The sequence below is a fragment of the Camelus bactrianus genome, chromosome 15, assembly GCF_048773025.1.
Source record: "Camelus bactrianus isolate YW-2024 breed Bactrian camel chromosome 15, ASM4877302v1, whole genome shotgun sequence".
Taxonomy (NCBI): Eukaryota; Metazoa; Chordata; class Mammalia; order Artiodactyla; family Camelidae; genus Camelus; species Camelus bactrianus.
This window is the reverse complement of record NC_133553.1, coordinates 40,640,685-40,656,938: the sequence shown is the minus strand read 5'-3', so window position 1 is coordinate 40,656,938 and position 16,254 is coordinate 40,640,685. Positions and strand designations below refer to the sequence as shown.

General features: G+C 33.9%; 1 protein-coding gene, 1 non-coding gene and 1 pseudogene across 3 annotated transcripts in view; all 3 read left to right on the top strand.

Moving 5' to 3' along the window:
- The window catches only part of SOS1 (SOS Ras/Rac guanine nucleotide exchange factor 1), a 134,132-nt gene that overhangs the window by 5,711 nt on the left and 112,167 nt on the right, over positions 1 to 16,254 (top strand). The window lies entirely within an intron of this gene.
- Positions 1 to 16,254, top strand: part of LOC141579852 (large ribosomal subunit protein uL23-like) — a 42,841-nt pseudogene that overhangs the window by 5,691 nt on the left and 20,896 nt on the right.
- TRNAA-GGC (transfer RNA alanine (anticodon GGC)) lies at positions 4,086 to 4,158 on the top strand. The gene has a single exon. It is a non-coding gene; the product is annotated as a tRNA-Ala (tRNA).

Sequence of the window (16,254 nt, the reverse complement as noted above, 5' to 3'; positions counted from 1 at the left end):
AAGAGAAATGAGTAAAGAGTTTAAGAAGCTGATCAAGTCTTGGAATTGATGCTGTGGAGTCTGTAGAAGGAGCCAGCCAGAGAATTAGAAAGGAATTGCTGAGGAGTGCTGAGTGGGGAGATTATAAATTTGGAGTAGCATTCATTGTGACATTTCTTCCAGCAGCATTGATCAGTTCAGGTAAATGGGTAGAGAAGGATAATTCGTTGCAGGTGACTGCAGTAGAGACAAAGAGTATAGGGATAGTTCAAATAATAGAAAGTACAGCTATATTATAGACAGATAAATATTGGAGGTATAAATGAGAACTCCATGGATTAGAAATCCTGATTAGTTGAAGAGGATAATGGGAGCAGATAAGGGATTAAGATTAGAGATGATGATAATTATATTTTGAAGTTTAAGGATTCCAAAGATGAAGAAGATGAGACAATTAGGAGCTGTGAAGTTGGTGTGTTGAATGATAGGTTGCGTACATGGATGACGATGAAGTCCACAAGAATTATGGTGTATATTGTGGAGAGGAAGACTAGAATCCAGCAGTGGTAGGGAGGTCCAGAAATCACAGGGGCGAGGATGCTGTAACCAAATAGTAATAAAAGTGGCAGCTACCCGCCATATTGTATTTTTTTCATTACAGCTGTAGCTGGAATATGAGAGAACTTTGCACTTCATTTTAGAATATTTTTTGACTTGTAATTAAGTTTTTTACCCAACATTTATTATGAAACGTTAAAAATGTACAGAAAAGTTGAAAGAATTGCACAATAAACACCCATATACCCATCACCTAGATTCTACACTTTACATTTTGCTGTTTTCTTTATCACATGCCTGTCCTCTCTATCCATCCACCAATCCGTCTTATGTTTTGATGGATTTCAGGGTAAATTGTGGACATTAGTGCACTTTACGCCTAAACACTTCAGCATGCATGTCATTAACTTAGAGTTCAGTATTTATTTATGGTTCTTTTTGTTTTTTGGGTAAAGTTCATGTACAGTGGAAGACACAAATATTAATTGTACGTTTAATGAGTTTTGGCATATGAATACCTCTCAAGCTTCTACCAAGATTTTGAGCATTGCTTAAACAGTATGACAGTCTTTGAATTTCATATCATTTACCTTGATTTTTAGCTGAGAGTTGCATAGTTAGCCCATTTTTATTTAGATATTTTAATGTTTATAAGATTTATCTAGAAGATTTTGTGCATTCTTGCCTTTCTAAATGTGTAAAGTCGTTACAAGGAACAACATTTTTATATTGTTTCCACCACATAAGTTAATCTTACGAAATAATACAAGAAAAGGTTGGAAAACCACCTTTCAGGAGTACTTGGAGTGATTCCTACTTCTCAAGACAAGTTGGTTAGCTGACCTCTAAGGTTCCTTTTGACTTTCAGTTCTATGATTATGTCAGAGAGGAGAAAGGGTGGCTGCTGGGCAAAGCAGAGACATGAATGATTACTAACAAGCAGTCTTATGTCTTCATTTGTATATAACCTTACTAAAAATGCAATTCAATGCAAAAAAAGATAAGGCTCATTATCGTCACTCCTAAAATATTCCTCATGTGCCTTCTCAGTCAATTCCTGTCCCCACCTCCCAGAAGCAACTGCTATTCTGATCTTTTACCATCCTACCATAGATTAATCTTATCTGTTTTGGCTATCATATAAATAGAATCGTACAGTGTATATTTTTGGTAAGGCTTTTGCGATTGTGTTTATTAAGATTTCAGTCCTTTTTTCTATCATATGAATATGTCAGTTTGTTTATCAAGTGGATATATACCTGGGAGGTTTCCAGTTTGGGGCTGTTGTGGATAAAGCTGCCATGAATGTTTTTATACAGATCTTATTGTAGAAATCTTTTCTTTTGGATAAATACTGGTAAAAATGGCTCATAGAGTAAATGTCTGTTAGTTTTGTAAGGAACTGCCAGACCTTTTCTCACAGTGGTTGTACCATTTTGCATTCCCAAACAGTATATGAGAGTTCCAGTTGCTCCACATCCTTGCCAGTATTTGGTGTTATTTGTCTTTAATTTTAGTCATTGTGATGGATTTGTAGTAATACCTCACTGTGGTTTTAACTTGTGTTATTCTGATGACCAGTGATACTGAGCACTTTTTGATATTCTTTTAGGTTATTTGCATATCTTCCTTTGGGCAGTGGCTGTGTAAATCTGTTGCCCATTTAAAAAATTGAGTTGTTTTTAGTTCTTTATATATCCTCGTTAACTGTCCTGTATTAGGTATATGTTTCATGAATGTTTTCTTGTAGCTGTGGCTTGTCTATATTGATGGAGTCACATTTATAGTTTTTTTTTCTTTTAAGGTTATTGCTGTGTGTCCTAGACCCCTTGCCTGCCATCAAGTCATAAAAACATACTTCTAATGCTAGTTTCTAAAAGCTTTATAGTTTTAGCTTTTATATAATCTGTGGTCCATTTCAAATTAATTGTGTATGATATAAGGTAGGAACTGAGATTCTTTTTTATGCTCATATCTAGTTATTTCAGAACTTTTTGTTAAGAGACTTTCCTTTCCCTGTTGGATTGTGTTGATGTTTTTGTGAAAATTAAATGAATATATATTATATATTTGTGTAAATGTATATTTAAATATGTAATATATGTAAAGTAAATATATATGTATTTTTCTAGGGTCTTCATTCTTTTCCACTGGTCTTTTGTTCATCTTTACACCATTACCACACTATTGATTACTGTAGATTTATAGTAAGTCTTGTGGTTAGGTAGTGTAAGTCCTCCAATTTTGTTCTTTTAAAATGCTATTTTACTATTTCTAGATTTTGTATATAAAGTTTGAACCATCCTATCAATTTCTACCAAAAAACCTTGGTGAGATTTTTATTGTAATTGCATTGAACTTGTAGATCACTAGGGAGTATTGACTCTTAATAGTATCAGATCTTTGGATCCATTAATGTGGTATATATCTCCATTTATTTAGACTTTTAAATCTCTCTCAGCAGCACTTCATAGATTTCACTATGTAAGTCTTACTTGTCTTTGGTTAAGTTTAATCTGAAATATTTTGTTTTTTGGTGCTGTTGTAAATTGTAAAATTTTATTTTCCAGTTGTTTGCTATGAGTATGTAAACATGTAGCTGATTTTTGTATATTGATCTTGTATCCTTTGACCTTACTGATAGTTGTTTTATAGATTCCATAGAATTTTCTCCATAATTATATCATCTGCAAATAGAGACAGTCTGACATTTATTTCTTTATTTCTTTTTCTTGCCTTGTTTTACTGGTTAGACTTCCATTACATTGTTGAATCAAAGTAGTGAGAATAACCATCCTTGCCTTGTTCTCATTCTTAAGGGAAAAGTATGTCTTATTTCACTATTGAGTGTGACATGAGCTGATAGTTTTCATTTATCAGATTGAGGGTTTCCCCTTCCATTTTTAGTTTTCTGAGAGTGTTGGGGTTTTCTAAAATTATAAATGGATGTTGAATTTTGTCAAGTGATTTTTCTGTCTGTTAAGATAACCATAGGGTTTTTCTCCTTTATTCTGTCAATATTATGGTAAGTTACATTGATTTTGAGTGTTAACCAGCATTTCCTGGGTAAACCATGGCACATAGCATTTTATTGAGTTCCTGCTTCGTGCCAGTATTCTAGACACTATGCTTGGTACTTTATGTACTTATCTCTGTTCTACCTATTGATTTTTCAAGGTGGTAATTTTTACAGCTGAGTTTTACAACTGAGGAAATGGATCCTAAGAGAGCCAAATTGCTCAAGATCTAATAACTGAGTAGAATCCAGGTTTGATCCTAAGCCTATCTGGCTTCAGAGACACCTCTTTCTGCTATACCGTGTTGCTTCCTTTGAGTATGCAGTATAATACAGAACAGTGGTGTTGTAATTGTCCTGTACCTTAGATTTTAGGGAGGAAGTTTCTTAGGAGAGAAGGAGGTGGAAGGAAGAGGTTTTGAAATCCCTTGCTTTAGGCTTAGAAGCATGGCTCTTTTACATATTGGGGTTCTGCATAGGATTGCATTTGTTGGAAGGGTTCTGCTGCATTAAAAAGTAAGAGTTTTAGCGGGGAAGGTATAGCTCTGTGGTAGAGCGCATGCCTGGCATGCATGAGGTCCTGGGTTCAATCCCCAGTACCTCCACTAAAGAAAAAAAAAAAAAAAGTAAGAGTTTTAAAGGCACTAGTTAGTGAATAGATAGCATAGACCGTAAAGGAAAGGGCTAAGATGTAATGGTCTTGGGATGGCAGTAGGAAGCTAGGAGACTATCTTTGTGTGCTTGTATTTGGGAATGAAGGAAGTGATATTTTAAGTGGGAGTGAACCAGGTGAGGATGAGGAGGAAGTGTGTTTGTTCCAAGGGTTTGTGGTGGCTTGGAGCTCAAGAGGAGCTCAGCATCTTGGGAATTCTGAGTAGCTGGAGTCTGGACTGTGGGACCAGATCTTGTGAACCAAATTATTGCATTTTATGTTTTGAGTGGTTGAGAATCACTGAAGGGTTTTAAGTAGGATATTGATAATTAGATATGAAATTTGAAGGATCACCATTTGCTATGTGGTATCTAGATTAAATGACAGCAGAACTGTAAGCAGGAAGGCAAGTTAGGAGACTTTGCAGCAATTCATGGAGGAGATGATGGTGGTCTTGACTAGGGATGTAGCTGTGGGGATAAAGAAAAGTGGACTGATTTTCAACTTAGAGGTAGATTGGTGGTTGAATATCAGGGTAGTGAGAGAGAGAGGAGTCAAAGCTGATTCTGGCTTAGGAGTCTTAGTGGTAATGATGATGAGTGAATACTGGGAGAGTAGCACCTTTGGAGGGGAACTAAGAAACCATCAGAACTCTGTGAATGAGAAAGTGTGAGAGAATTGTGATAGAAAGGATTTACACATTGCAGTTAGCCCAGTATGGCAAACATGGAAGGTGTCTTTGTTGGACTGTCCTCATTAATTATGGGCAGGTGCAACCTGAAGGCTCTGATGATGTTTTTCAGTGTACATTTCAAATGCCATCTCCTCTACAAAGGCTTTCTACTTCAATTTCATGCCCTGAGTAGAATCAACCTCTTAATTTCTTTAGTACTTTGTACCTTAATTTTAGTACTTAATGACAGTCTGCCCTTTAAAGTGCTCCTCTCCCAGTATTCACTTCTTCATTGGGAGTTATTTGAGAGCAAGATATGATTGTGGTCACTTTTTTGTTTCCTATAATGCTTAGCATATTTCTCATGTATAGCAGGTGCTCAGTATACATTTGTTGAATTGTGTGGTTCTGAGCCTTTCCCCTCAAGAATATAGTTACTGATGAGTTTGGTAGGTCATAGTTGAGATCTTCACCAGTCAAAAGGCATTGGAATTATCATGTTTGGTGTATTCTATTTTAGCGAATAGGGAAACAAATACTATACTTTAGAAATAATTCATTTGAAGTGGCTAAATTAAAAAAAAAAAACATGTAATGCTTCAGGGGAGAAGCAGATGCCAAGATGGGAATAAGCATGCAAGATATTTATTAGGAGAAGTGCTTCTGAGAGAAAACGAGGAAGGAGGCAGGGAGAGTCGTCAGACCATGATGCAAGTCTGACTCCATGTGAAGGAGAGAGGCAAGGAAGGAAGGAACTTTGGGTGAAAGTGTTATAGACTGCAGTGCAGTTCTAAGGAAAGTCACCCAGATCTCAGGAAGTCCTTGAGTGAAAGTTGCCTATCACAGGGATTCCTCACCTCCCAGGACTAGGCCTGCTTTAGTATGCCTGTGGTGCTCATTGACTGGGAGCAGTCAGTAACAACTGTGGCCTCCAAGCACCATGATGGATTTCAGAGTGCAGCAGCTGGGGCCCTCAGTCGGTTATTTTTCCTGGAGTCAGAGATCTGAGAGGTTCATTCTCTTAGCCAGCCAGGGCCATCTCTGGCTATAAGTAGCCTGATTGGGGATAATTGAATTACAATATTCCCCCACTTAAAGTAGGTAATCTGTTCCCTCTATACTGCTTATGTTTTAGAAAATATATTTTAGGATGAATTCTTAAAGTCAAAACTTAATTATCATGATATTAATAGTACAGTTTGCTTTAGCAGTTATCAAAGTTTGCATTTCATATTCATGTTTATTTCATAATTAAACATTTAATGTACAAAAACATAAAGCACTAAAAACAAAGGAAAACAATGCAAATAATACTCATTATTATACGAGCTAGTGAATCAAGAACACTTCAAGCACTTCAGCAATACCTTGAGTAGTCCATCCATCCAGTTATGAAGATGAGTGCTTGTTGATTTTCCTTTCTAGTCTGGACTACCTCAGGCAGACAAACACAAGTCAATAAAAGAAATTTCTCATAAAGTCAAATTCTGAAAACCTCCCTTTGGAGTTGGGGATGGGGGCATACACTGTAGAAAAGAAGTAATTTAAACTTCTGGTTTTATGGACCCTGAATTATTCAGATACTATTTTTAAAGTAGGTATTTTGTTTATTTTTAGAGGGCTTTTTTTGTTGTTGTTAACTTTTTTTGTTTGTTTTGGGGGAGGTAATTAGGTTTATTTTTAAATGGAGGCACTGGGATTGAACCCAGGACCTCATGCATACTAAGCACAAACTCTACCACTGAGCTATACCCTTCCCACCTAAAGTAAGTATTTTAAAACTGTAATGGGAAGATGATTTTGAGAAAAGTTTCCTTAATGCTGCTTTTCTGCTTTTTTTTTTTTTTTTTTTTTGAGGGGGAGGTAATTAGGTTTATTCATTTATTTTTTAGAGGAGTTACTGGGGATTGAACCCAGAACCTCATACATGCTAAGCACAAACTCCACCGCTTGAGCTATGCCCTCCCCATCTCCTGCTTATTTTTGACTGTTTCGTTTATTCACCAGATTTGTTACTTACTGTATGGCACGCATTGGGGACATACAATTAAAAAGTAAAACATAATTGTTGCTTTTATGAAACTTGTATCTGGTGATAAAAAAGGTCTATAATCTGGCCGTATGTATTAAAAGTAACCCAATTGCAAGTGGGATCAATCCTATTATATAGAAAGTTGTTTGGTGCAGGATTTAAGAAAACGACAACAAAAACCCCCAAAACAAGTCTTGGGATAAAAAAAAATGTTGAGTTTCAAGTTAACAGACACTTTTTTTAATAAGCTAACTTAAATTCCAGTTTTTTTTTGTTAACAGACACTTTTTTTAATAAGCTAACTTAAATTCCAGATTATTTATCTCCCGTATTTTTTTTTAACCATTTTTTTTGAAGTATAGTTGATTTACAATATTATATAAGTTTAAGGTGTGTAACATAGTGGTTCACAGTTTTTTAAAGTTATACTCCATTTATAGTTATAAAATATTGGGTATATTTGGTACCTCCCGCATTTTGATATTCTTAGTTATTCTCTTATAATCCCTGAAAGAAACTTTTCCCTTTCTATCTAGACAACTCCCATTTTCTATTTTACTTATAATTTAAACCATTTGCAAGTAAGTAGATTTCAGTATATGGTCCAGTACTCTGTAATGGAATGCACTTATAATTACATTCACATCTGTTTTCTTTAAGGACTTGAGTAGGATTCTGATTTCTGTACACATACTTAATAACTTTCTCTTAATTTTTTATTGTGGTAGAAAATATATAACATAAAATTAGCCATTTTAACCATTTTTAAGTGTATAGTTAAGTGCCAATAAAGTATATTCACAATGTTATGCAACCATCACCACTATCTATTTCCAAAACCTTTCATCACCTCAAACAGAAACTCTGTACACATTAAGCAATAACTCCCAACTTCCCCCTCCCTCAGCCCCTAGTAACCTCTAATGTACTTTGTCTTTATGAATTTATGCCTGGTCTAAATATTTTATAAAAGAGGAATCATACAATATTTGTCCCTTTGTACATGAGTTATTTTATTTAGCATAATGTCCTTAAGATTCATCAGTATTGTAGCATGTATCAGAATTTAATTCCTTTTTAAGGCTGAATAATATTCCAGTGTGTATATACTACATTTTGCTTATTCATTTATCTGTTACTGGACACTTGGATTATATCTCCCTTTTGGCTATTTTGAATAATGCTACACTGAACATTGGTATAGAAGTATCTGTTTGAGTTTCTGTTTTCAATTCTTTTGGGTATGTATCTAGAAGTGGAATTGCTAGGTCATTTTGGTAGTCTCTTTAACTTTTTGAGGAACTGCCATACTGCTTTCCGCAGCAGCCACTCCATTTTACGTTCCTCCCAGCCATGCACAAAGGTTCCAGTTTCTCCACATTCTCATTTATACTTGTTATTTTCTGTTTGTTTGGTTTTTTTTTTAACTGCCATCCTAGTTGGTGTGAAATGATACCTCATTTTGTGTTTTGCTTTGTATTTCCCTAATGACTAATGATGTTGAGCATCGTTTTATGTGCTTATTGGCCATTTGTATATTTTCTTTGGGGAAATGTCAAGTCTGTTGCCCATTTTTAAAATTGTTTTTTATTTTTGTTGTTTAATTTTAGGACATCATTGCATATTTTTGATATTAGACCCTTATCAGATATATGATTTGCAAATGTTTTCTCCCATTCAGACACAACCAAGATGCTGTCTTTTCAGTTTCTTAATAATATCCTTTGCACAAAACTTTTAAATTTTGATGAAGTTCAGTTTATCTTTTTTTCTTTCATTGCTTGTGCTTTTGGTGTCATATCTAGGAATCCATTGCTAAATCCTAGGTCATGAAGATTTACCCTTAAGTTTTCTTATGGTTTTAGCTCTTATATTTAGGTCATTGACCCATTTGGGGTTATATTTTGTATTTGATGGGAGTTTAGGTATTCAGTTTCATTCTTTTGCATGTGGATGGACACCTGTTGTCCCAGCACCATTTGTTGAAGAGATTAATCTTTCCCCACTGAATAGATTTGGCACCATTGTCAAAAATCAATTGACCATAGATATATAGATTTATTTCTGGACTCTCAATTCTATTCCATTGGTCTGTGTGTCTGTATGGCAGTATCACACTGTTTTGATTACTGTAGCATTGTGTAGTAAGTTTTGAAATCAGGAAGTGTGAGCCCTACAACTTTGTTTTTCTTTTTCATGACTGTTTTGGCTGTTCAGGACCTCTTTTAAATTCCATATGAATTTGAGAATTGGCATTTCCATTTCTGCAAAAAAGGCTACTAGAATTTTGATAGGGATTGCACTGAATCTGTTGATAGTTTCTATTAGTATTGGCATCTTAATATTAAATCTTTCTACCCATGAACACAGAATGTCTTTACATTTATTTAGGTCTTTAGTTTTCTTCAGTAATGCATTGTAGTTTTCAGGATAAAAATCTTTCACCTCCTTGGTTAAATCTATTGCTTGATATTTTTTCTTTTAGAGGCTATTATTCTTTTAGTTTCTAAATGGAATTACATTTCTAATTTCCTTTTCAGATTGCACAAAGCAGGTATATAGAAACATCTGCTTTTTGTGCGTTGGTTCTGTTCTATAGCTTTGCTGAATTAATTTACCAACTCTGGTAACTTTCTTATAGATACTTTGGGATTTTTCTAGTATAGGATTATGTCATCAGCAAACAAATAGTTTTACTTACTCCTTTCCATTTGGGTGCCTTTTATTTCTTTTTCTTTTCTGATTGCTTCAGCTCGGAACATCTAGTACAATTTTGAATAGCAGTGGTAAAGTGGGCATCCTAGTCTTATTCCTGATCTTAGGGCAAAAGTTTTAAGTTTTTGACCATTAAGCATAATGTTAGCTATGGGTTTTTCATAGCTGTCCTTTGAAATGTTGAGGAAGTTCCCTTCTATTCCTAGTTTTAGGAAGATTTTAATCATGAAAGGATGTCGGGTTTTGTCAAATGCCAATCTACTTCAGGATGACACCTGCACCCCAATGTTCATAGCAGCACTATTTACAATAGCCAAAACATGGAAACAGCCTAAATGTCCATCAACAGGTGACTGGATAAAGAAGATGTGGTATATTTATACAATGGAATACTACTCAGCCATAAAAACCGATAACATAATGCCATTTGCAGCAACATGGATGCTCCTGGAGAATGTCATTCTAAGTGAAGTAAGCCAGAAAGAGAAAGAAAAATACCATATGAGATCGCTCATATGTGGAATCTAAAAAACAAAAACAAAAACAAACAAACAAACAAAAACAAAGCATAAATAAAGGACAGAAATAGACTCACAGACAGAGAATACAGACTTGTGGTTACCAGGGGGGTGGAGGGTGGGAAGGGATAGACTGGGATTTCAAAATTGTAGACTAGACTACACTATATAGCACAGGGAAATATACACAAAATGTTATGATAACTCACAGAGAAAAAAATGTGACAATGAGTGTGTATATGTCCATGAATAACTGAAAAATTGTGCTGAACACTGGATTTTGACACAACATTGTAAAATGATTATAAATCAATAAAAAATGTTTAAAAAATGCCATTTCTAAATTAATTGATTATGTGTATTGTTTTCCTTCATTTTGTTAATGTGGTATATTATATTGATTAATTTCGTTGTTATTGAACTACTTTTGCGTTCTTGGGATAAATTCCACTTGGTCAAGGTGCTGTTTAATATGCTGTTGGATTCAATTTGCTAGTATTTTGTTAAGGATTTTTGCATCTATACTCATAAAGGATGTTGGTCTGTAATTTTCTTATGATGTCTTTATCTGCCTTTGGTATGAAGGTAATGCTGGCTTCACAAAATGAGTTAGGAACTGTTTCTTTCTGTTTTGGGGAAGGGTTGGTATTAATTCTTTAGATGTTGGGTAGAATTCATCTGTTCTGCCATCTGATTCTGGACGTTTCCTTGTTGGGAGGTTTTGATTACTGAGTCAGGGACATTACTTGTTAATATGTTTGCTGAGATTTCTAAATTTCTTCTTGAGTCCATTTAGGTAATTTGTGTGTTTTTAGGAATTTATCCGTTTGTTCCACATTATCTAGTTTGTTTGTGTATAATTGTTCATAGCATTCTTTTATAATCTGTTTAATTTCTGTGAGGGCAGTAGTAATGCCCCCACTTCCATTTCTGATTTTGGTTATTTGTGTCTTCTCTTTTTCTGAGACAGTCCAATTTGTTGATTTTTCCTAAAGATACAGCTTTTGGTTTCATTGAGTCTCTCCGTTGTTTTTCTTTCCTCTGATTTATTTCTAATTTTTATCACTTACTTGCTTTGAGTTTAATTTCTTTTTCTAGTACTCCAAGGTATAAAGTTAGGATGTTGATTTGAGATCTTTTTTTAATGTAGACATTTATAGCCATAAGTTTCCTTCTTTTTTTGTTTTTTGTTTTTTAACATTTATTATTGATTTATAATCATTTTACAATGTTGTGTCAAATTCCAGTGTAGAGCACAGTTTTTCAGTCATACATGAACATTGTCACATTTTTTTCTCTGTGAGCTATCATAAGATCTTGTGTATATTTCCCTGTGCTATACAGTATTATTTTCTTTATCTATTCTAGAATTTTGAAATCCTGTCTATCCCTTCTCACCCTCCGGACATCCCCTTGGCAACCACAAGTTTGTATTCTATGTCTATGAGTCTGTTTCTGTTTTGTATTTATGCTTTGTTTGTTTGTTTTTGATTTTTTTTTTTTAGATTCCACATATGAGCAATCTCATATGGTATTTTTCTTTCTCTTTCTGGCTTACTTCACTTAGAATGACATTCTCCAGGAGCATCCATGTTGCTGCAAATGGCGTTATGTTGTCAGTTTTTATGGCTGAGTAGTATTCCATTGTATAAATATACTACATCTTCTTTATCCAGTCATCTGTTGATGGACATTTAGGCTGTCTCCATGTCTTGGCTATTGTAAATTGTGCTGCTATGAACATCATAAGTTTCCTTCTAAGCATTGTCTTTGCTGTATCCATAAGTTTTGATATGTTTTCTAAGTATTTTCTAATTTCCCTTAGGATTTCTTCTTTGAACAGTTGATGTTTAAGAATGTGTTGTTTAATTTCTACATATTTGTGAATTTTCCAGTTTTCCTGCTGTTGTTCATTTCTAACTTGGTTCTATCATAGAAGAGATTCTTTGATTTCAGTCTTTTTAAATTTATCGAGTCTTTGTTTTGTGGCCTAACATATAGCTTATCCAGGAGAATGTTCCATGTGTACCTGAGAAAAATGTTTATTCTACTGTTAATGAGTGAAGTGTTCTATATATGTCATTTAGGCCTAATTGGGTTATAGTGCCCTGTTTCCTTATTGACCTTCTATCTTGATGTTCTGTCTGTTGAAATTGATATATTGAACTAACAACTATTATTGTAAAACTATTTTATTTCTCCCATTTGGCCAATGTTTGCTTCATATCTTTTGGGAATCTTTTGTTTGTGCATATATGTTTATAATTGTTTTATCTTCTTGATGAATTGACCCTTTTATCAGCATATAAAGTCCTTCTTTGTCTCTTGTAACAGTTTTTGACCTAAAGTCTATTTTGCCTGATATTAAAATAGCCACACTAGCACTCTTTTGCTGTCTATTTTTCATGGAATATCTTTTTTCCATCCTTTCACTTTCAATTTATTAATAGTTTGGGGTATAAAGTGAGTCTCTGTAGGCAACATATAGTTGAATCATGTTTTTTAATCCATCCTCCCAGTCTGTGGCTTTGATTAGAGAGTTTAATCCAATTAAACTTAAAGTACAGTAATGACTGGTAAGGTAGGACCTCTGACATCATATTGCTTTTTTTGTTGTTAAATTTTGTATCTTTTTGTCTCTCATTTCCTCCACTACATACTGCCTTTTTTTCCCCCTCCTAGTTAGTTTATTGTAATGAACCATTCCCTTCTTATTTCCTTTTGTGTGTGTTTTTTAGATATTTTCTTTGTGGTAGTGCATGGGAATTACATTTAACATCCTAAATTTATAACTATCTAGTTTGAATTGATATGAACTTAACTTCAGTAGCATACAAAAGCTCTGCTCCTATATACAGCTCAGTCCTATCCTCTTATGTTGTCATCATAGATTATATCTTTATACATAGTGTATCCAGTATCATGGATTTGCAAATTGTATTTTTACGCATTTGTCTTTGAAATCCTATAGGAAATACAGCATGGAGTTACAAACCAAGTATACAATAATACTAGTTTTTATATTTCCCAGGGTATTTTACCTTTACTAGAGACCTTTATTTCTTCATATGGCTTTTAGTGGCTGTTTAGTGTCCTTTCATTTCAAGTCATAGGAGTATCTTTAGCATTTCTTGTAGGGCAGGTCTAATGGTAGTGAACTCCCTCAGTTTTTGTTTATCTGGGAACATCATAATTTGTACCTCATTTTGAAGGACAGTTTTGCCAGATGTAGAATTATTGGTTGACACTTTTTTTCTTTCAGCACTTAAACATGCCATCCTACTATATTGTAGCCTCCATAGTTTTTCTGATAAATAAGCTGCTGATATAGAGACTTCCTTGTATGTGAAAGGTTGCTTCTCTTGGTGCTTTTAAGATTCTGTCTTTGTCTTTGGGCATTTGGATTCCAATGTCTCTTAGTGTGGGTCTCTTGGATTTGTCCTACCTGAATTTTATTGAACTTTTTGGATTTGTAGATTAATGTATTTCATTAAATTTGGGGCATTTACAGGTATTATTTTTGTCCCTTCTGCTCTCCTCCTTCTGAGACTCCCATAATGCATGTTTTGGTCTACTTGTTATCCAACAGATTCTTTAGTCTCCATTCACTTTTATTTTAAGCATTTTTGAGCATATTCAAGTAAGTTATTTTAAAGTTTTTAGCTAGTTTGATATCTGAGCTTCCTTGGGGACAATTTCTCTCAGTTAATTTTGTTCCTTTGCACCATTCTTTTTTTTTTTTTTTTTCCTTGTTTGGTATGATATGTGATTTTTTTTTTAAACTGGGCATTTAAATAATATAATGTGGTTACTCTTGAAATCAGATTCTTCCCTTTCCCCAGGGCTTACTGTTTGGTTGGTTGTTCTTGTTTTTATTTCCTTTTGTTTTTGATTGTTGAAGGCTATATTAGTATGTTTGTCTAATGACTTTCCTAAGATTTTGTTTTTTCCAGGTACTGTACTCCTTGTTACGTGTAATTACTGATGTCTCTGATCCTTAGCTTGTGTTCCCATAGTGTTTTGGCAGAGATTCCCTTGAGCTTCAGGAGCTAAAAAAAACAACCAACCAAACAACTTCCTTTCCTTCCTTTTCTTCCTTTCCTTCTTCCTTTCTTTTGACATACCCTTTTTAGTACCCTCATTCCCCCTCCCCATTCAACATATATTTTGGAGAGCATAGCAGTTAAGATCATCACCTTTATTCTCTTCTATGGTTACATACTATTTGGTTGTATTATAATTTATCTAACTATCCTCCTTTTGAGAAACATTGAGGTTATTTTCTATCTTTTTGTATTATAAACACTATTGTAGAGAAAGCTTGTATATATGTCATATTACATATGTATGAATTGTTTCTTTATGTGTCTTGCTCATTTTCTAATTGGATTGTTTGCTCTTTTACTGTTGTGTTTTGAGAGTTCTTTATGTATTCTAGAAACTCATCCTTTGTTGGGTATGTGGTTTGGAAATATTTTGTCCCGTTCCTTAGCTTGTCTTAAGCTTATCCACTTAACAGGGTCTTTCTCAGAGGAAAAGCTTTAAATTTGGATGAAGTCCAGTTTTTCAGTATTTTCCTATTATCCAGTCTTAAGTATTCTTTGCATATTCATGGATCCTGAAATTTTTCTCCTATATTTTTTCCTAAAAGCTTTATAGTTTTACATTTTACATTTAAGTACATGATACATTTTGAGTTATTTTTGCGTAAGATGTGAGACTTAAGTTGAAGTTCATTTTTTTTGTTTTGTTTTGTTTTTTTGCCTATGGATGTCTACTTGCTCCAGCACCATTTGTTGGAAAGACAATCCCTCCTCCATTGCATTGCTTTTGTACTTTTGTCAAAAATTGAGCATATTTTTGTGGGCATATTTCTAGCTTCTCTATTCTGTTCCATGTGTGTGTCTCTCTCTTCCAATGCTACACAGTTTTTATTACTGTAGCTATATAAGTCTTGAAATTGGGTGGAGTGACTCCTTTCACTTTATTTTTTTCCAAAATTATTTTAGCTATTCTAGTTCCTTTTTCGTATACATTTTAGAATAATGCTGTCAATATCTGTAAAAAAATCTTGCTTGGGATATTGGTAGAAATTCTGTTAAACTCATGTGTTAATTTAAAGGGGTAGGAGAATTGACACCCTTACTATGTTGAGTCTCCCATTCCATTAACATAGAATGTCTTTCCATTTATATTTAGATATTTGAGTTTCTTCATTAATATTGTGCCATTTTCAGCATACAAGTCTTGTGCTTGTTTTGATAGATTTACAGCTCATATTTTGGATGTGTGGATTCTTTTATTTTATTTTATTTATTTATTTTTATGTCCATGTGTTCACTGCCAGTATACTGAAAAATACAGTTGAATTTTATGTTTGTCTTGTATCCTATGATCTCACTGAACTCACTTGTTTGTTCTAGGGTTTCTTTTGTTTGTTTGTATTTTGGTAGATTCTTTGGAATTTTCTACCTAGATAATCATGTAATTGGAAAATAGGGACAGTTTTATTTTTTTCCTTTCAAATTTGTGTGTCTTTTTCCTCCTTTTCTTGTCTTATTGAACTGGCAAGAACTTTCAGCAGCATGTTCGGTAAGTATGTTTAGAGTGAACACTGTATCTTTTTTTCCCCAATTTTAGGGATAAAGCATTCTGTATTTCACTCTCAAACTTTAGGTTTTTGTAGATGCTCTTTATCAAGTTGAGAAAGCTCCCTTTTATTCCTCTTTTTTCTGAGTTTGTTTTTTTCCCCCATGAACGGGTGTTGAATTTTGTCAAATACCTTTTTCCCTCAGTTGAGATGAATCATGTGATTTTTTTTTTCTTTAGCTCTTTAATGTGGTAGATTACATTGATCATTTTTAGAATATTGGTCTAGACCTGCATTCCTGGAATACACTCTCCTTTGCTACGGTGTATAATTCTTTTTTATATTGCCAAATTCCATTTGATAATATTTTGTTAAGGATCTATAGTTATGAAGGATATTGGCCTATAGTTTTCCTTTTTTATACTGTCTTTATCTGGTTTTGTTATCAGGGTAGTACTAGCTTATTAATATGAATTTGAAAGTGTTTCCTTCAGTTCTGTGTTTTAGAAGAGACTATGGAA